This window comes from Aulostomus chinensis, chromosome 1, assembly GCF_037954235.1.
Source record: "Aulostomus chinensis isolate RoL2024-O1b breed Wild chromosome 1, RoL_Achi_v1.0, whole genome shotgun sequence".
NCBI classification, from domain to species: Eukaryota; Metazoa; Chordata; class Actinopteri; order Syngnathiformes; family Aulostomidae; genus Aulostomus; species Aulostomus chinensis.
This window is the reverse complement of record NC_141320.1, coordinates 61,250,839-61,270,600: the sequence shown is the minus strand read 5'-3', so window position 1 is coordinate 61,270,600 and position 19,762 is coordinate 61,250,839. Positions and strand designations below refer to the sequence as shown.

The following is a 19,762-nucleotide window of genomic DNA, read 5'->3' as shown; positions in this document are numbered from 1 at the left end:
CTAGGCTAACTCACATAGCTTATTTAGCTAATACTTGAACATGCAAACGGCTGAATTTTAAGTATTTATGCCAACATTGTCATCAAAGTACTGGCAAATGTTTTTTTTAAAGAAATGAAGTAAAAGTATGCCAGTTATTCACCCAACACCAAACTTTTTCAAACTTAATATAAAGTCAGTCTGCAAACATGTTTCATTCTCATCCAAGCACACAGCGTTTTTAAACAATGATGTCAAAATACTAACATTTAGCGAATCATCAAAGCCAATTATGCCTTTGCTAAAACATGGAAACGGCTCAATTCTCAGCACTGTAATCTAAATATATCACTCTTGACTGACCTTATTTTTAATGAAATAAAAGAATAAAACACATATGTTTCCTTCTATCTCAAAGCAGTTTTGAAAATAATATTTTAAGTGTAGATTCTAATGCCAGGCTATTGAGCTGGGCCTGTTACATCAATGATAAAGTATAAAACCAGATTTATTCTCAACAATTTAATATAAACTAAAAAATACTGATAGCAATTTATTAATTTTTTTACAGACAGGGAATGTTTTTTCTTCGGCAAGCACAAAACATTCTTCAAACTGAAATAGTCAGTATAAATGCTAATGCTAAGCTTGCTAGCTTAGCCTTTTTATCCTATGATTAAAAAATTTAAAAACGGATAGACTTTTTCTTTTGTTGACATTTTTAACAAAAACTTTTTACACAAAAATAATACATTCCATGTCGATTCTTTCTCATCCACCCAATATTTTCCAAACTGAAACAACAAGATGCTAACATTATGCTAAGTCGCTAAGTCTATTACGCTGTTCATGAAAACAGCTCAACTCTGAACATGCTCATCTAAGTTATAACCATTGGCTGAACAGAATAAGACAGTCAATAATTTTTTTCTTCAACCATTTTAAAGGATTTTCTAACTGAAATGTTTGACAAGTTGCTAAAGTTAGGCTAACTAGCTATGCCTGTTCCAGCGATGACAAAACTTGAAAACAGCTTCACTCTCAACACTGTATTCTACATTTTCACAAAATAAAATAGTGAATATGTTTCTTTCACCAGCCCAAGACAAGTTACCTATGCTAGGCTAATTAGCACAGCATATTTAGCATAGCATGTTGTCGCCAGTCAATCAGAAAAACAGCATCACTCTCTTACCTCTGAAGCTCTGGGCGTCTCAGCTAAATTGATCCAGCCAAGATTCTCAGCAGCTGTCCAAGAGTCTCACACCAAATCTCAAGAAGCTCCTCAAAAGTCAACGCAGACTTCTGAAGCTCAAGGTGAAATGGTGACAGATGAAACTGCTGGCCTTTTATAGACCCGAGATGGTTGCCGTGGAGACCAAATGATGTCATGAGTGACCAGGTGATTTCAAAATTTACTTTCCCCTTTGGACAGCACTCGACTTCGGTTGATAAATTAAATGAATAGATGTGCCAATTAATAAATATGCCAATGAAATAAATAAACATGGCTCATCGACCTGAAATAAACAAATAAAACAAAATACATGAAAAGTGTAAGAAGAGTGGACATGAGTTGCCCTTCGTTTGTGTCTAGTTTGTCGGAGAGAAGCTTGTTCCATTGGGTCTGGGACAAGGAGGAACTGCGGCTCACACCACATCACATCAGCTAATTCGCAAATCAACAATGTTTTTAACCAATAAATGAATTTAAACATCCATTATAAGGTCCAAAACATGGACGCAGCAAGTAACAGGAGTTCCAGTATATTTCAAACCCAAATAAATACCCTCAAAGTGACTGTGTGTCTTTTTAAAAATGTATAATGCAAAAATATTTTCATAGTAAAATAGATAAAAAAATAAGTTCTAATAGATAAAATATAATACATGATGATAAAAATAAAATATAAATCATACAATTTTTTTAAAACTCAGAGTATTATGAGTAGCTATCTATTTTTTTAAGCTCATCTTTCCACACAAATACAGATAATTCAGATGTTCTAATTTACATCCAATGTAGTCAGTTTTTGACTTTTCCATTCCTTTTTATACCTGTAGTTTTATTTTGAAATGCAGCTCTGGTGTACACTTCCCGCTTCATAATTTCCCATCTTCTTCTTCTCGGCCGCGCCATGCTCTCTTGTGCAATCGGCTTCATTTGTGTCCTGTTAGTTCAGACTGACATGTTTAGGCTCCTCTCCTCACTTCGCTGTCAAGTTTCCTTTGTTTGGATTCACCCCGAGACTCAAGTGGGTTCTGTCTCTTTGTCCTGACTGCACTGCAACCCTTGGGTACACCTGCCTCCACAGCAGCTCGGCTTTCATAGGTTCCCCCTGGTAGATGATGCATATACTGTATACATCCATAAGATTTCTGTCTTGAAACGGAAGCACAAGGATTCACCTATAAGTCAAGAGTTTACTCAAAGCATTAACATTCAAACAAAAACCCAAATGCTCAGTGAACCGTGAAACCGCACTGCTGCATCTGTTTCGTTCAAGTGTTGTTTTTAGAGATCTTGCTGAGAGAATTAGGTGGAAGTGATGTGAGGGAGACACGACGGATCGACGCAGGACCGGCCTCAGGAAGAGGAAGGTTGTCTTGAAGTATTCTTGTGTTTCTGCAGGGCCTTTATAATTATACCTCTTCACAAGGTGGGCGTCTGCTAGATGTTGTGATGTGCATCCCGCACTCGGGGGCACGTTTGACCCCCTTGTTCTGCCTTTCTCTCCATCAGCAGGATGCATCCTGGGTCAGAAAAAGGACATGAACTAAAACAAGGGTGCAAGGGACCCAACACCCCCCAAGTCCCGCCCTCCATATTCATGAAGCCGTTCTGGTGGAGATCACACAGCTGCTTGTGCTCTTTTATTTTATCACCAACCGCTTTAGAATTTGATCTGAATGTCATGTGTTCATTAAAAGAAATAGAATAAACATCAAAGTATCCGAAATTGAAAGATTTATCAAAACTTATCCACACAAACATTTGAAACATCCCTCGGCAGATTTTAATTAGGGGGAGGGGGGGGGGTGGGAGAAGTGAAGGTACAAAGAGCAAAAAAAAAAAATCAGAATTATTACTATAAACCACTTTAATAAGCAGCCTTGAAGCTTCGTCTGAAGATCAAGGAGTGAGTGAATAAAATGCCAAGAACTTCAGAATATGCAGTAACTCTACCATATAATACTCAGACTCCCTGCCTGCAAAGTCATGCATGGCTGGTGAAAGTGCGCAGGGTGTCAATTATACAAGTGGCCAAGCAGTGTAATTACAACAATGGCGGCCACCGTGGCCCAGAAAGACTTCTCCCTTCATTCGCTAGTTGACTCGTCATTGCTGTCCAGGAAAGTTTAAGGGTCTTTTCACACCACACACAAGCTTTTGCTTTAGATCCCGACTACAATTCCAGTTGTGAAAGCTCCCCCGGATTGTGGTCGTCTTTTAAAAAGTAGGAGGTTGATTCATTTCCAAGTGTGGACCGTGGTGCGGTTTTCAAAATAAGATGTGTGAAGATGCATGGTGCGATCTGAAAGTGCTTTAAGAGCAGTTGTCCTCTACTTGTGGACCGCGCAGTGCAGAAGGCAAATGTGTGACTGAGCAGCACTTTACAGGAACGCATGGGGCCCCATTTCATTTGCTTTATCAGTTCTTTCTCAATTTCAGTGGATGAAGTAAAGAGTGAACTGCAAAGGGAGTTCAAATGGAACCGGCGGTCTGCGTTGGTTTGGGAGCATTCGCGGGTGATGTCGGTGAGTTGTCGTTGAAGAGCTCCTCCATTTCAACTTTTGGAATATGTGACGGTATGTCTTGGCGGTATTTGTCTGGCTCTTCCTCCGTCATAAATGGGAAGCTGGGTAATTCCCAAAGTTGAGCGTTTTTCAACTTTCTGCGACCAGAAAAAAGGCTAAATCCTGGCTTCCTCAATATTTGTTGGTGGCGTTCGGTCATATTGGGACTTCCTGCAGCGTTGTTGTTTGAAGCCACCGACCAGCTGTCATATTTGACGGGTTGGAACGAGATGGTTTTGGTTGTGCTCCGTCTGAGTTGCCTCGCTCCAAATGTTCTGGCAAGCCCTGCAGAAAGGAGCATGACTGGGTGTCTCACAGCTGTGCAAACAATCAATCATCAGTGAAGGCGAGTGGATTATGACCAGCTATCTGTGTTCATGCGGACCGAGAGGGGACACGTTCCCCTGGCGCGCTGAAATAGGACTAAGTAGAGCAGGAGAGGAGGCCACTGGAGTCCCCCTGGAAGGCCTCTATCAATTCATGGTAGTGCTGCTTTAGTGCAGAATTATCCTGAGGGAAACTATGTTTTATTGTTACTGACACCACACACCAGACTCCCATTACGGGAGAATATCCCACCGGAGCTCACCACACGGATCCATGTCAGCCAATGTTAAACCTTCTGACACTGCATGAGAAGACGAAGAGCGTGGAAGAGGAAGGCGTTGGATACTCGCGCTGGGGGTCATTAATTTTTTAATGATATTGATGTCGTTATTGTGACTCCTTAACGATCAGAGTCTTGATCGATTCCACTCTTAATACTTTAAAAAAAAAAATTATTATTATTTGGCATAAAGGTGAGGCGACAATATGTTTTTACAGAGCTGGCATTGTTTTTAATGCTTGACGAGTGATTCTTTGTGAACGGAGCAAAACGATTTCAATCAACACGGCTGACATAAAAGCCCAAACAAATAACTAAGAAACAAATACAATTCTTTAAAAAATATTCCAATACATTATACGTTATATGCATGAACTGTAAATATCGCATCCATATGTTGATACTATTTAAAGTCTTTTTAATGATGCTGGGGAATGCATTTCTCACCGAATCAACTGCGTGGTTTAAGTTTGACGCCTTGATGTTACAGTTGAACACTTCATTTTACACTTTCAGACCCAGGGGATACGACAGAAGTATTGATAGCCCATCAGTTATTGATTTTTCGGGTTTTCTAAAAAAGCAGAACCTGGTCCAATGGATTGATCCGATACTCACAATGGTCGCCCTCTAGAATAGGACGGGCATCAAGTTGGCTTCTATGGGCCAACCCTTCTCTACAGCTTTTCCTCTAGGTGGTACGTTGCGTCATTGAAAGATTCGGGTTCAGGTTTTGACAAAGCAACACGACGGGGTAACGGATTGTTGTGGGGCGAAGCACATTTTGAAATACCCCAATTGATTTCAATGGCTAACCATCCTTCCGCCGTAACAGTTGAAGTGCTATCACACTGCCTTGATGCCTTCATTCCATTCTGGTTACCCAAGCATCAAGAGAGGACCCAGTGACCACACCCGATTCAGGTGCACCATAGGGTCACTGACGTATGCTCTGTGTTAGTCTCTACCAAACTTCATGGACAAAAAATATAGTCGTGTCCCCCATCCCCCCCCTTCCTTTTTTTTTTTCAAAATGCTAAACGGAGGACTTTTCTTTGAGTGAGTTGAAAGATTTACATTCTAACTTACGGCTGTGATGGAACTATTTTAGCAGGTGCAACCTTTAAAGTGTTAGCAGTGCATAAACTCTGTCCTAAGGTAGAATTTATGCTTAAATGAGGCTGAGTTTGAATCGCCAACATTGCTGGTGCACCTGCAGAGACTGAGTCTACAAAGTCCTGTTAGAGGGGCAATGTTGTGTGAAATAAAGTAGTATTTTCAATCCTCTTTTTGATTGGGATTTCAACTCTCTGCTGCACAATGCAAAGCGAGTAAAGACATCTAAGCTTCTTATGATAATGTGCCTTTGTCTGCGATCGCGATGGCAGCCTGCGGGCATCTACAGCTGCATTCTGCCTCTGCATCATCTGTGACATGAGATGTGAGCGGATGCGCCTCGCTCGTGGATGTGTGAGGTACTTGTCAAGTCGAAAATCACCACAAGTGTATCACAAGTTATTGCTGTCCATTCATCTTTCCTGAGAGTTATTCTCGCAAGACAATATGAGACACTTGCCATGAATGCTGCAACAATCTGCAATAGCTCTGACGTCGTAGTAAACGAGCTCCGGGGGAAAAAAACAGCTCGAAGAGACTAATCATTGTGCGTGAGTAAGACAAGCAAAATCAAAGAAAACATACCACATCCCCAAATAAATTAGCATTTAAAACACAATCTTATCGTAATGGTTTAATAAGCTGTTTAGAGCAAGCATTGACGTGTCTACTTGACAGATGAAAAGGCAAAAATAAAAGACTGCCCACCTTTTGTTGGATTCTTCGATGAGTTTCACCTCCGATGCGTCTGACTAATGAGTTTTCATCGACAATTGTGGCAGGTTCTTGTAGATGGATATGCTCCGTTTATTGTAATTTCACGTAACTACCAAAAAAGGAAATAAAAAAAGCAAAGAAAGTTTGGGCTGCGGCAACACTAACGTGTGTTACATCAGAACTGGTTTATCCACTGCAAAATAAATCTTAAAAAAAAACCAAAACCCTCATTTATATCATTTCTCTGGTGGTGTTGGAAGCAAACATGAATACTAACAAAACCAGAGCAAAACCTGCTTCAAGTCATGGGGTGTGGGATTTCTGCCTGATGGGTCATTGACAGATGAGACTAAGAGGAACAAAAGTGCGGTGTAGCTGCAAAAAAAGGAAACAGGAAGACACCGGAACTCAACTACTGGTTCCCACTGCTCTGTCTTCCCTGGCAGGGTCACATTCACCCACATATCCCTTCAGTAAAATCAAAAACAGCATTCAGTTTTGTTCCAAACAGCTGTGACACAACATCTTCTTTCCCTCAACAGCAGATATACGCTGCAGGGGCCGTTTAAACAGTGCATCCGCCGCTTCCTCCACCTTCGTATTCGGATTTTTCTCGTTCCTCACTTGCATCCTGTGACTCCATTATTTGACAGATCTTTATCGTATCATCAGATTTATAATTGAGACTGAAATTTTGCAACCTCAACGACACTGGTTTTATTTTGAGAGAATGTTTGTTTGTCTGTTGCACCGTTCATAACAAATCAGGCCACTGTTGATTTTCAGTTAAATTCAGGCTCATTGATATTCAAAAGGGGCTTTCAACTTATCCTGTTTTGTCTTGAAATTGTGTCTCTTGTGTCCATGTTGTGCTTTTTGCCTGCTCAGTGCTTTCCCCTGTGGCCTTGGCGTTAATTAGACTGGCTGCCCCTCCAATGTTCTCAACCAATCAGAACCCTGTGTGCCCTCATTTTCTGCACCTGTCTCTTCTCAATCAGTCCGCTTGTAATTTACTGCCACAATTTTGCCAAGTTTACCTTCCTCTGAGTCCAGCTTTATATTGTCACGGTCCTTGTTGTTGCATTGGCAGTTTAATTTCGAACTGTATTTTGTACGTTTTTGTGAAAATAATCCGTCCTCCCTGCCGACGACAGAATGACTGACGTATATTCTGTGACGAGCCTCCTCTACCACCTGAGGAAGGTTCTCTCCTGGCAGGTTTTAAACCACCATACCTCCCTCATGTCTCTACCTCTCCAGATTATCATCGATCCTTTGGCGCTCAATCAATAATAATTAGAAAAGCATTTAATGACTTTGTGAACTCCTCACCCCAAAATGTTATATAATTACGCAGCAAGGAGGGAGGGGTTTGCTGTTTCAATTGGGGGTGTGGGGAAAAGGGGGGGGGGGGTGTAAGCATAGTGTAGTGGCTTCAAGTGTTTTGAGATTTCAAGCAGCCTTTTAGGAGGAGATGAGAGGCAGTGGAGGATGGATATTTATTACCGTCGGGATGCTGCTGCTGCTAAGCAATGCAGCTATTACATGGTGTTTTTATAAAAGAGAAAAAAACATCAAAAAAAATCGGGCCTTTTCATTACTGTGTATTTATCTTATATAGCGCTTAAAGCTTCAGTTGCGACACTGTACTATAAAATATGAGTAATATATATAAACATACAGGTATTTTCCAACTTCTCTTCAATCGATAGTTTGGTCAGAAAACTGGAATCAACAATAGCTTTTACCTTAGTTCACCTAGCAAGGTTCCAAAGCATTCAAAGTACATTCCAACATTACGTAACACCTTGAAACCGTATGCGCTTTAAGAGGGTAAATACATGCATATTCTTAATTATCAAAAGAGATGAGCCTTCTTCAGCATGTGAGCCTCATTTCCCGGAGCGAGCTGCTATAAAAAATGAGCTGCCCGCAGTGAGTGCCTTGCAAATCTATGATAATTTCTTTTTGAGATCGATAAAGATATGCAGAACTTGTTTGCATAAAATATATTAGGCTATGAGCAACAGCCTGTCCTCAAGTTTGCCTTTTTAAAAGTGATATTTCATTTTTCAATCTGTAGCCCGATTGCCCCCGTACTGTATGTTAATGAGCAGTCTACTGACGAGTCGTACCCCGAAAATCCACAGTCCCTCATGTTCAGGCTCTTCTTCTTTTTTTTTGTGTAGAAATTACAAACAGCCAAAATTAGTTAAGTTCGAAAAATCACTGCAATAACATCATGCTCCTCTGCTGCGCAGCTGTCTCTGGAATTTCAAATCTATTTTATTTGCAGAAAGAGAGTGACTGAATATGAGCCACTGGTTTCTGTTGCTAAACTCAAACTGGCATCTTTCCAATCCGGTCATCCTCTCTCGCTCATGTGATCCCATCCTGGCGTTCACGAGGGCTGATTTTCTCAAGCTTGAGATATTATTATAACAAAACTCTTGGTTTTATCTGGATGATTTGCTCAAGTGTGGAGGCAAATATACTCCTGTGCCAAAACGTTAGCATTGGCAGGGTTGAATTGTGTTTGCATGTTTCTATCTGTCTCTACCGCAGCTGACGGTCGTACTCATCCAACACTGCTGAGCTCCAAATCTCATGTGTTTCATGATTGCCAAGTTTCCTCTCTATCCTGTGTTGAAGGCTGAATATGATGCGGCAGGAAGTATCTAACATCTATTTATATCCCATAAATATTACAGGACAATGGATTGCAGATGCAAATTCACGACCCGGGAGAAAACCTCCTGACATACCGCCGCCGTCGGCTAGTAAGCACTTCCATGATATCGATTACCAATGTGTAAATGGGAATCATACAACAGTGCGGGTTCATTGAAATTGATTCTCAATACCTTTTGTCATTGATACAATCTGGATCAGTGTTTTAACTCCTGACATGTCTTCCATGTTAATACGGCTTGAAGACTGCTGAAAAGTAGACGGCGAGCAAAAAGTAAGCCGAGGAATAATGATTGCAATCCAAATGGTTCCGCACTCTTGTGTCTCAGTGTTTGTAATTTAAATTGCTTTGAGGAGGGGGGACGTATCATCTGTTGGGGGGGGGAGAGCCATCTTCATGAACCTTGCATGCATTACAGACTTTAATTTGAAAAAAAAAAGAAAAAAGAAGCCAATTTAGGTGAGTCCACCAGTACAATTCCAAAAATTAAAAGGTCGATGCGTCCTCGCCAGAGACCGCTCTGGATATCTGGGGCGTACATCCAAAAAGGACACAGATGTCAAATTTGATGTGACCCAGATGCTCATGAGTTCCAAACATTCCACTAAAAAAATCGGGATGCATGTGGGCAGTAAAAAGGTTTCGACCCAGCTGTGTACACTGGGCACGTCTTCCACCGGCAGCTACTGATGGGATAAACCCGCAAAAAGGAATAATGAATGCCAGTTAAGAGACGTCAGGACATTTGCAGGTGTTGTCCTTGTTTAGTATTGGCAAAATGTGTGTCGTGAGACAGCAAGACATTTTTTTTGTCCCTTAACCCAACTGGACCCTTGAACAGGGTTTTTGCATGTTCGAAGTATTCCCTTTTCCCCTGAGGGTGACCAAGATATCCAGATTTTGCTTGTTTGCATTGGCAGACTGAACGTTGGGCTGCTGGAGGTTTTAGGGATTTTTCCTTCCATCTTCGACTGCTTATCTGAAATCAGGTGGAGGTGGTGGGATCTCTTTAAATTTTCTCATTCCCTGGCCGCACCACACCAGCTCTGACTGGAGGATCCTGAGGTGGTCCCAGGCCAGTTAGCGATGTAGTCCCCCCACCTGGACTTGTGGCCTCCCGGCATCCTGACGAGACGCATGAACCACCTCTTCTGGCTGCTTTTGAAGTGAGGGGGCAGCAGCTTCCAGAGGGAACGCATTTGGGCTTGTCGTATTTTGTCTCGTCCTTTGCCTGTGACCCATATTTCATGACCGTAGGTGAGAGTCGGAGCGAAGACTGACCGGTAGATCGAGAGCTTTGCCTCCTTGTTTCCAAACGTGATGTCGTAACAACCACGAAAACCATAAAGTAGAAAAATCTCAGTGATCAAACTCATTCTCCCATCCATGATGCGGCAGCATTTGATCCAAGTCATGAACAGAAACATAGAGCTGCTATGCATTAGTGCCCATTTCCTCAAGTGCAGGGCGTCATTTACAGGCATGAAAACAGAGAGCTAGAGGACACATAAACATCTGATTTATTCTCCTCCCAAGAGAGTTCGCGGAGACGAAGCCCACAATGATTAAAAAAAAACCAACAACAAAAAAAACTCGAGTGACTCAGCAAACGCGGCGCAAATGATGGGTTTGAAATCTTGCAAAGATCTGAACCAAAAAAAACAAAACACAAACAAAGCGCCTCCCCATTAATTTTCCTCCCAAATCTTTAATGAAATGCAAATCAAACATTTCATGAATTTGATTAATCTCCGAGGGTGGCCGGGGCCTGCTGGCTGGAGCAGTAGGAGACCTGTTGGCAGTGTTGTTCGGATCTACTCAACTATTGCTCTGCAATGATTAATTTATTCACTCGGGATGAAGATTGTGTTTTTCTCTCCTCTACTTTGTTTCACATCAGTAAACATGCATACCGGATAAGTTGTTTATTCCTATCAAGGAGGAAAAGAAACTCTCCGTCAGGTCAGGGCTCACCTTTGAGTCGCTCATCGCACTGATCGCTTTTAGACACATCAATGAGACAGTCGGACGTCTGATGTGCATCTGTTGTCAGTCATTTTCTCTTCCCACTTAATCCCTGAGGGGTCATGGTGGGGCAAGAGCTTATCCCAGCATGCACTAGCAAGATGGTTTGCACACGTTAGTCTTTTACATCGCTAATAAAATCTGACATCCATTCTGCTTAGTGACAAAAATAATTAGATCCATTTTTTTTCGCCGTGTTGTTTATTTATTTACCGAGTGCCTTAAGAGGGAACTTCTGATTGAGCTCTTTCATAAGTCCTGATGTCGTTTAACGCGACAACAAATCCAGGTCTTTTTGGGGGGGGGGGGGGGTATTTGAGTGTTTGCCACATTTCCAAAACAAGCAGCTTGCTTGGGACGTTTATATTTATTAATGAAGAGATTGTAAAATTCAAACTAATTCCGTATGAGAGGAATGATATACAGGCAAGTATGCAGCTGCATTTGTAAGGATGGATCAAGAGCTGCAGGCAAATCTAGACGTATTAGTCAAATTCTCTAATCCTCCAGGGGGGTTATTATTCAGTCCGCAGTTCAACTGTTTTGTTTTGGGGGTTTTTTGTCATTGTTTCTGTTCCCAGCACCGCATGGGCTACCGAACTGTGGATGTAGGAGAAAAAAGGAAATGAAGTGGCCCCCGTTTATGCTCTTAAATACATGATTTCAAACGTCCATATATTGTCAGCTTGGATGGTACCCAATGTATCCACTAGAAGGCGGAGGATGGAGTACCATACAGACGACTGTTGTCTTCTCTGGCTTCCCGCTCACGTTCCGTCCAATTTCCTCCCAGCTGTGTTGTTGCAGTGTTTTTGTTTCAACTTGTTCAACCTTTCGTCAATGGTCCCGCCATTTCCGCCTCTCTGTTTGAGCCGTGCACTCAAGAAATCCGTTCCTAGTCACAGAACGAACACAGAGGGGACCGGAGGCTCCGTCCATATCCAGCATTGAGCGTAAACCGGCCTCGTGCCATTTGTTTGAGCGAGTCCTTCTCCGGGGGCCCACGGGGCCCCTACAAATTCCTTTGTAGTTTAATATTGATTTAAAAATAAAATGGAAAGTATATTGCCGTCATCAGGTTCAGATGTTCGTTCATAATGGAGTTTGTGAAGCAGTAAAACAACAGCGGTGTTGCTGGTTTACCAAACAAATATACAGTCGGGATTGCATCAAGCTGTCATTTTTTATGAACCTTGGCTCGTTAAAAGTATGAATAGGAGGGTATTGCAGATTTTCTGGATGTGAAAGCAAGATTGGTATGAAACCCAGTGTCTTGGCCCTGCTTGACGATGAGCTCTGTCATGGGTATATCCATCAGATGTTGTTGTTGTTGTTGTTTTTTTTTGGGGGGGGAGGGTTGGTCTATCTGCGGATGTGAGTGCAGAACTCCACTTGTGTTGACTCTTCTCACAGGGGAAGCAACAGAGAGAGACGGATAATGAGGAAATGCACTTGTTGTTGAACATTTGGGGGTGAATATAAATGCCTCTTCGTGGTGTGCAAGATGTGGTCATTATTTCCAAAATCCTCAAACATCAGTTGACCACTTGGGAAACCAAGTGGAGACTCAAACCCAACGAAACAACAGACATCCATAAATAGCTACACTTCCAACCTTGACATTCTTTTTTTGGTTTGTTTTTTAACAGAAGCAGCACATTTTCCAATAGTGCTTTTTTTTTTTTTTTGTATAAGAAATAATGGACCAGTTCTTTTTTTTTCTAAAGTTTTCTAAGATAACGGTACCCAATTCAAGAGAGGACAAGAATGCAGATCGTGGTGATTCCACGAGGAGTGCTGAGTGGTCCTCTTGTGGTGTATTTAACTTAGTATTGAACCCCTCTTGGAGAAATACTTACCTACTGCTGCATATATATATTTTTTTACATATATATTTAGACATAAAAACAATCACGATTGAAGGACTGTATGTAGGCATACATGCAGTTTTTTATGACATGACCCCCAGAACAGCTTTCTAAACTTCCTTGGAGTTTAAATTAAAACACAGGATTGTTTTTTTGTTTTTTTTTTGCCTCGCGGTGCTCTGACAGCTGGGTTGGCCTTTGTCTCTCAGGTGCAGGCCGGTTTGAAGGACGACGTGTCTCTGAACGCTGTCGGTTTTTTAGAGAAAAGAATTTCTGAACATTCAATTGTCCGGGCAACCTCCACGGATGATTTTAAAGCTACACAACCGAGCCCTGCTTCTGTGTGTTCTTATTCCGTCGATGCATTTGCACAACTGTAGCGGCCAAATCCCTCAAAGCTCATTGTGTTTTCTCCCCCCCCCCAGCTGTGCTTTTCCGTCACGTACACTTTTACATACATACGTTGTTCCAGACTGATGTGTCTCCTGCTATAAGCCGCAGGATCTAATAGTAATCTTGTAAAAACAGGTGACCATAGCAACATTGGGAACTTTTTACAGATAGATTTGAGAAGGACGGGGGGGGGGGGGGGAGAGACAAGGGATTTATTGATTTTTGTAGTTGCACATACTGTGAACAAATAGGTTACAGCAGATAAAAAGATCAACCCATCCATTGCTCCTGGAACAGATCAGAGGAACAAGAGAAATTCTTTCGTTTGCCTTCTGTGTACTGCACAGTAACTGGCGGCCGCGATACGAATGACTTTTGATTTTTAAGGTCTGTATTTTCGCTATTGATCTGCACGCTCTTGACAACTTCAGATTCGTGGTGCGTGGCAATTGTGAATTCATAGCTGCAGCTTTCATGTGCAAAACAGATTTTGTGGTTGTATTTATTCCCACCCAAAGCAAAATCTTGCCAGACTAGTGAGGTGAGGACTGCAGGACAAGCGCCTCCTTCTTCTACAACTCTTGCGGAGGCCAATTTGCTGCCGAATCAATAGGGGGCAGCAAATTGGCCTGCCAGAAATGAAGAAACCCCACCCGTCACCTCAAGCTTTGGTGACTGTCCAATATTTGGTCTCCATGATGTCGTAGCTCAGATAATTGTCCGTGTATCCCTGCTGCTGCCGGGAGACGATGCGCATCCATCTAGTGCTGCAACTTTACGCTGCAGTGACACACTTTTGCCGGGTAACGAGCTCCAGAGAGATCAGAGCAGAGTCATGAACCTTAAAGTGGTAGATAAGTTCAAAATGTACCCAACTTGGTGAAAATGATCTCTGTACAAAATTTTTTAAAAAGTACTTTTAAATCGCAGCGTCTTTAGGTTCTTTCCTCCCTCGAAGCTGCGAAGTAGAATCACAACCCTGCTTGTTATTTTCATTGATATAGAATTTTAATTTTGACGTTTCCTCTGTGCCTATAAGCCACTTTTTATTCCAGCTTCACCAGCTTCTGTTTCCCAAGATGAACTCTGTCTTCAGTTGTTCTTAGCCTCACATTTTTATCAGAGCCCGACCGCCGGAGAGTGAGAGAGAATTCCGTGAAATGCAAGGAAGTGCTGTTCTTCTCTGCGACGAAGCTTATTTTTGTGGGCCTGAACATGTTAAAAATGCTAATTTAATTTAGCCCATCAATCAATCATTTGTCCTTTTAACCCTTAAACTGTTAAAATAGCGCCCCCTTGAAATTTTCTGAGAATTACAACCGGTCGTGTGCACACGAATAAAACTTGGAAGATGCTTGTAACACGATGATGGCCGTATGTATGCTGAACCTTACAGGAAGTCTGCCATTTTGATTCTAGATTTGACTTTGGCATTTTCCTCGAGTCGTACTTGAACCAACTGCTTTTATGTTGGCGTCATCTGATTCAGTTGGAATGCGTTCAAGCCCCCCCCAGCTTTGATGGCTGCGTCGCACTGTAAAATACACAAAATTAGCAGTGAAACGCGTAGTTGGACACGAGAGAGACGATACGAATCGAGGAAAAGGGTCTTTTCGCAAATTCAATGGGTTGAAGAAAAAAAAGTAACTGATGCAATGAGGATGAGGCGTTTTCAGCCACTGCTGAATTAATCCGATGTAGCTTTTCTATTCCGAACTCTTCATGATCTTAGTTTTGAGTGCCTCTCCAGGGTCGTACACCCTTTTGTCTTCTCGCCGTCTCTCCTCCTCTGCAAAGGTCAACCACGAGCAGCCTCTTCGGAAGCGATAGAGATTATTTGAAGGTGGCTGATTTGTCCTCGCCGAGACACTTTCACCTAATTGCTATGCTGCCCTTCTTCTCCTCTTTTAGACGAACCCACCTGTTCAAGTTCAACTTTTGTTTCAGTTTCAAGGTACATGTTGACTTTCCGAAAAATACGCTGTCCAATTAATTTAACATGGTTTGACGCTGGTATAAATAAATGTTTAATGTTCCAGTCATATTGTCACAGTCTGGCACATCATTAAGGGCTGACACATCCCCCCTCCTGAATACTCACTCTGTCATTTCTTTCTCTTAAATTGCCAATCTGTCTGCGTGCTATTGACTTTTAAGCGGTGCCCCAATCTTCTACATGACAACAAGCCGGAGTGAAATGAGATCCGTCTGTCACTGAATCAACTTTCCCACGAGAGCTGAGGAATCCTGCACATGTCGGTCATTTAGGGTGAGTGGGATCTTAAAGAAATGCTTTGGTAATCAATTTACCCTTTCGGACCGCACCCTTCGGGGAATGCGGCAATAAAAGATGGGCCCTTAAAGTTCCAGACTCTAAAAATGTTACTTTTCATCAAAAACAAGGCCTTCAAACGGTTTAATCAATAGTTAATTATCTGCTGCTTAAACATAGAGGTGCGGCCCACTGCAGAAAAAGTAAAGTTTGCTCTGGTGCAGATGATATTTTTGGTTCTAAACAGTTCCTATCATCATTACACGCAACCCCAAAAATCTAAAATGTCCTCTTACTATGTCATTGAGAAATCCTTCAGGAGCCTACTTGAAACGCTCTGAATAATCCCGAGAAAATACGACAATGTTAAAAGTATTCGATGCCTGAAATTGGTGCTTGATAAGCCGCTTCCAGTGTTTGTGAAGATCTCCTGGCACATCTGCCACTTTGGATTTGCTCCCATCATTGTTTGAAGACTTGCTCAAGCCGTAATTCCAGTCAAGAACCTCTATTGTTCCAGAAAAGAAAAAAAAAAATCACTGTGGCGTTAACCCTTGACAGCACAATAAGTCAACGAGCTTCAGGGTCGGAGGTTAAAGGCCCGAAGAGCTTATTGATATTTGACTCGTCCTTGAACCGGTGGAGTTCCTCCAAAAGAAAACAACATTTTAACAGTTTGATATGTATTCCTCTCTCATACTTCTCATTCTCTCAAGGTCCGTCACTGCAGTATTACAGCTGCTATCATGCTTTTTATATTCTAGAGTGCTAATCTCTGCCCTCACAGCCCAGACTTCAAAAAGTTATGGAGCTGATAAAACTTCTTCTTGTAAAATATTCCAAAGGCAAGTCTGCATACCTACTTTGTTTTCTAGCTTCTTAGTTGATTTGTCGCGTCCTGGCCTCGATGGATCAGACAGAATAAGTCACGTCTTGTTAACTAAGGGGGCCAAGTGACACAGTTGCACTGAATTATCAGCGTAAAGACGGTCCGTGCAACCTTTCTTTCTGATTAAAAATAAAGTGCGGATAGAAATATGGGAGACATTTGTTTCTACATGGCTCATTTGTGAGCAACGTGGTAAAGGTCAGACTCATGTGCAGAGGTTAAACATCCATTTGAATCATGCGCTGACCTTTCTGAAGGTGACCTATTAAAATCTGGTCTTAGGTTGGAGACCGACCTGAAGTCCTGCTCAGATGTGCTGGGAGTAGCCGGCGATGCTTCTGGCGGTGGAAATGCGTCCATAAAGGAGGTGAAAATGAACAAATGAATCGTTTTGAATCTTTACGGCGTGTGATACGTTCCGGTCACATGCTAACTGAGGCTTCTAGCATTGTTTATTTTGAAATCTCAAGGTTAGCAAGCGTGGAAGCTAAAACATGTTCCTTGTCCATCCTGTACTTAAGTGTGTGTGTGTGTGTGTGTGTGTGTGTGTGTGTGTGTGATATCGTCTCTAACTTGGGGTTGTGTCTGTGTGTAATTGTGCGCAAGCAAAACTCACCACTCCAGGTCTCAGAGGCCCTTATTGACAACCGGTTGTTTTTGGCGTGCTAGCTTAGGTCAGAAGCGGGAGTGGTTCTCACCAGCGCCCCCTGTTCTTTATTAATATCGTTCAGTGTTTGTGGAGCGGGAAAAAAACCTCGAGGTTGTCAGTCTTTTCCATTTGTGCGTTGCCACGTGTCAACTCACAGCTTCTGGTAGCTCTCCAGATGAACTTCCTGCCGCTCATACTTGTTAGCTTAGCGTCTTAGCCTGAAACTCACCTGTGGCGACAAAAACTAAGTTGTTGCTTTAATGTGAGAAAACTTCATCAAGAACCGCCTTTGTTCATGTTATACTGTCATTTTCCTTTTATATGTGTGCGTTTTTATTTGTTTTGGGGAGCTTTTAACTGTAAAGTTTTATATTTTCTGATCTTGAATTTTCGTTGCAAAGTCACGACGAGTAGTTTTGGACCATTAGATCCAAACTGAACTGTTGCTCTCCATAAAAATGCTGTAGACTGAAAAAATAAATACAAACATGATGTTGTCTGTGCTCAGCATCGCTGGTAGTTGTTTTGTTGCATTAATTTTAACGCTTACAGCAATTGATGTAACATGTCAGCTTAGCGATCTCCAACAGAGAACCGGTGCCGTTTCTCACCTGGTCCTCTTGTTTCTCTCTCTCTGTAAAGGTGTGCATGGAGACGGGCATGTTTGACGTTACTTTACTGGGAAGATACTGTGTTTTACTGCAAAATAAACACTAATGCAGCAGGATGGCCCAGACCTGCTGTGCATGAGGCCCTTCAACTTTCCTGTGCTACTCAAAACTAATTATTTGCTGAAAGAAATGGACACAATTCTACCAGAATTGCTTCAAAGGATCCAAAAAGAGTCGGTCCAGCCTCCCCCGATTTAAAAATTCACTTCATATCTTTCCCAAATCCATCGCTTATAAGCGCTGAAGTGTTGGAGAAGATCAGCCTGCTCATTTGCTCGCCACTTCTCTGCGTCACCTCAAAATTCTCTCCTCCCAACCGGTGAAGGGGAAGAAACCTGAAGTAAACCCACACACCTGAAGTAAAGCTCTCACCAAAGCTCCCCTTTAATTGGCTGCTCTGCCGAGGTTTGTACAGTCGTGTTGATGCCTCGTCGTGCTGCTGCATTTTTTATTTGCTCTCCTTCATCGCCCCAACCGTCTACCTCCAGGCTCGGCTCGCTTTGATACCCCAGGGGGTTTTCTAGTGATCACGTCTCGGGTTCACTTTTAGCCGTCTGCCCTCATGACTGATGCTCATGGACGTTACCGCCGTGATAATGACCCTCACTCATAAATATAACAGTGGAGCCTGCAAGTAATATCCACCAGTCTTTCAAGTAGCTGCTATGCAAGAACGCAGTTGCTGCATTGCATCAATCGGACGGTTACAGCTTTATATTCCCAGGCATTTGGCAGCTGTAAAGTCGACGCATAAGCAACTCTTAAACATTAGGCCCTTTGTTACGCTCCCGTCGAAGTGTGTAGGAGCGTGCCGGCCGCCTGAGACGCCTATTTCTCAACACAGTGAAGTTGATTATCCCCCAGTTCAATGGTGAGCAATAAAACAGAGGCAACAGCGCCGGGGTGAACCCAGGCAAGGAACAAGCAAAAAAAAAAAAAAACTGTTTTGCAAAAAAAGAAAAAAAGTGCTGACTAATCCCTATTTGGAAGAAAACTCTCTGAAAGAAATGAAACTGGAGGAAAACAGTAGAGGGAACCGGAGAGTCTGATCGGAGGCCCCGGACACGACTGGTAGGGAAGTCTGGGGTTGAGCAGGAGCCAATCATCAGCTGACACTACTGAAGCCCCGCCCATGGACCCACCTGTGGACACGTACTCAAAGATGGACACACAAGCACAACAACGCGTGAATGTGTTTGGTTGATTAGAAAATGCATTCAGTTTCACACCTCACTCATTTCAAATCTCACAAAAAGGGGCGAATCCAGAATTTTTCACTTGAAAACGAACAAAGGTGCAAAAAAGGACAGCTTAGCTTTTTTTCCCCCCGTCATTTCCTATCAGGTTCCTCATGAAGAAAAATTGAATTTTCCAACAAAACACGCATTTTGCACCCAATCAATTCAGAATTTGGGTTTGTTGTAGCTGGTAATGTGGTAGAAAAGTGAGCTCTGGATCCTGAAGCCTGTTCGAGACCGTTAGCTTGCTATTAGCGGCATCTTTCCTCCTTGCAGGGTTCAAATTTTCTATTTTTTAATCATCCACGTGGTGGATGTTTCCCCTTCTTGCATGAAAAAAGCATCTTTTACACAATCCCAGATTTACCCAAAGTAAAATACCGACACTTAACGCCAAAAAAAACCCAAAAAAACCTCTGAACCATTCATTGCCGTTTCTTGACCTTTTAACCGTTGGAGATTTCTTTCTCTCATCCCGCGCATTAATCACAGCAGGTGCCCGTTTTACCGATGTTGGGGAATAAAGTACAGGCTCTCCAGATCTGATGAATCAAAGAGGCTCCTGATCCGTGTGTGTGTGTGTGTGTGTGTGTGTGTGTGTGTGTGTGTGTGTGTGTGAATGCATGCATAATATCCATACCCGGCATTACTGAAGTCAGCAGCTTAGTTCTCCGAGCACCAGCTTAGATAATATGTTATTCCCTGTTTCCTCCTGCCATCGGTTGTGTTTTTTTCTTCTTTTTTCGGTGAATGAGGATGAGGCACGCACGGCTTAAACGGCTGATAAAGATGCAAAATTTAAACATGCAATATTTGAAGACGTGAGAGGTGGTGGCATACTTGGGGGG

At 42.4% G+C, this 19,762-nt stretch overlaps 1 long non-coding RNA gene across 4 annotated transcripts in view; it reads left to right on the top strand.

Annotated features, from left to right (window-relative positions):
• The window catches only part of LOC147272622 (uncharacterized), a 66,142-nt gene that overhangs the window by 25,897 nt on the left and 20,483 nt on the right, over positions 1-19,762 (top strand). The window contains exon 4 of one of the 4 annotated variants that reach the window (XR_015115920.1): positions 2,723-2,871. The exons of the other annotated variants lie outside the window; for them this stretch is intronic. This is a non-coding gene — a long non-coding RNA (uncharacterized LOC147272622). Of the gene's footprint in view, positions 1-2,722; positions 2,872-19,762 lie in introns of those variants that run through there. 4 annotated transcript variants of the gene reach the window in all.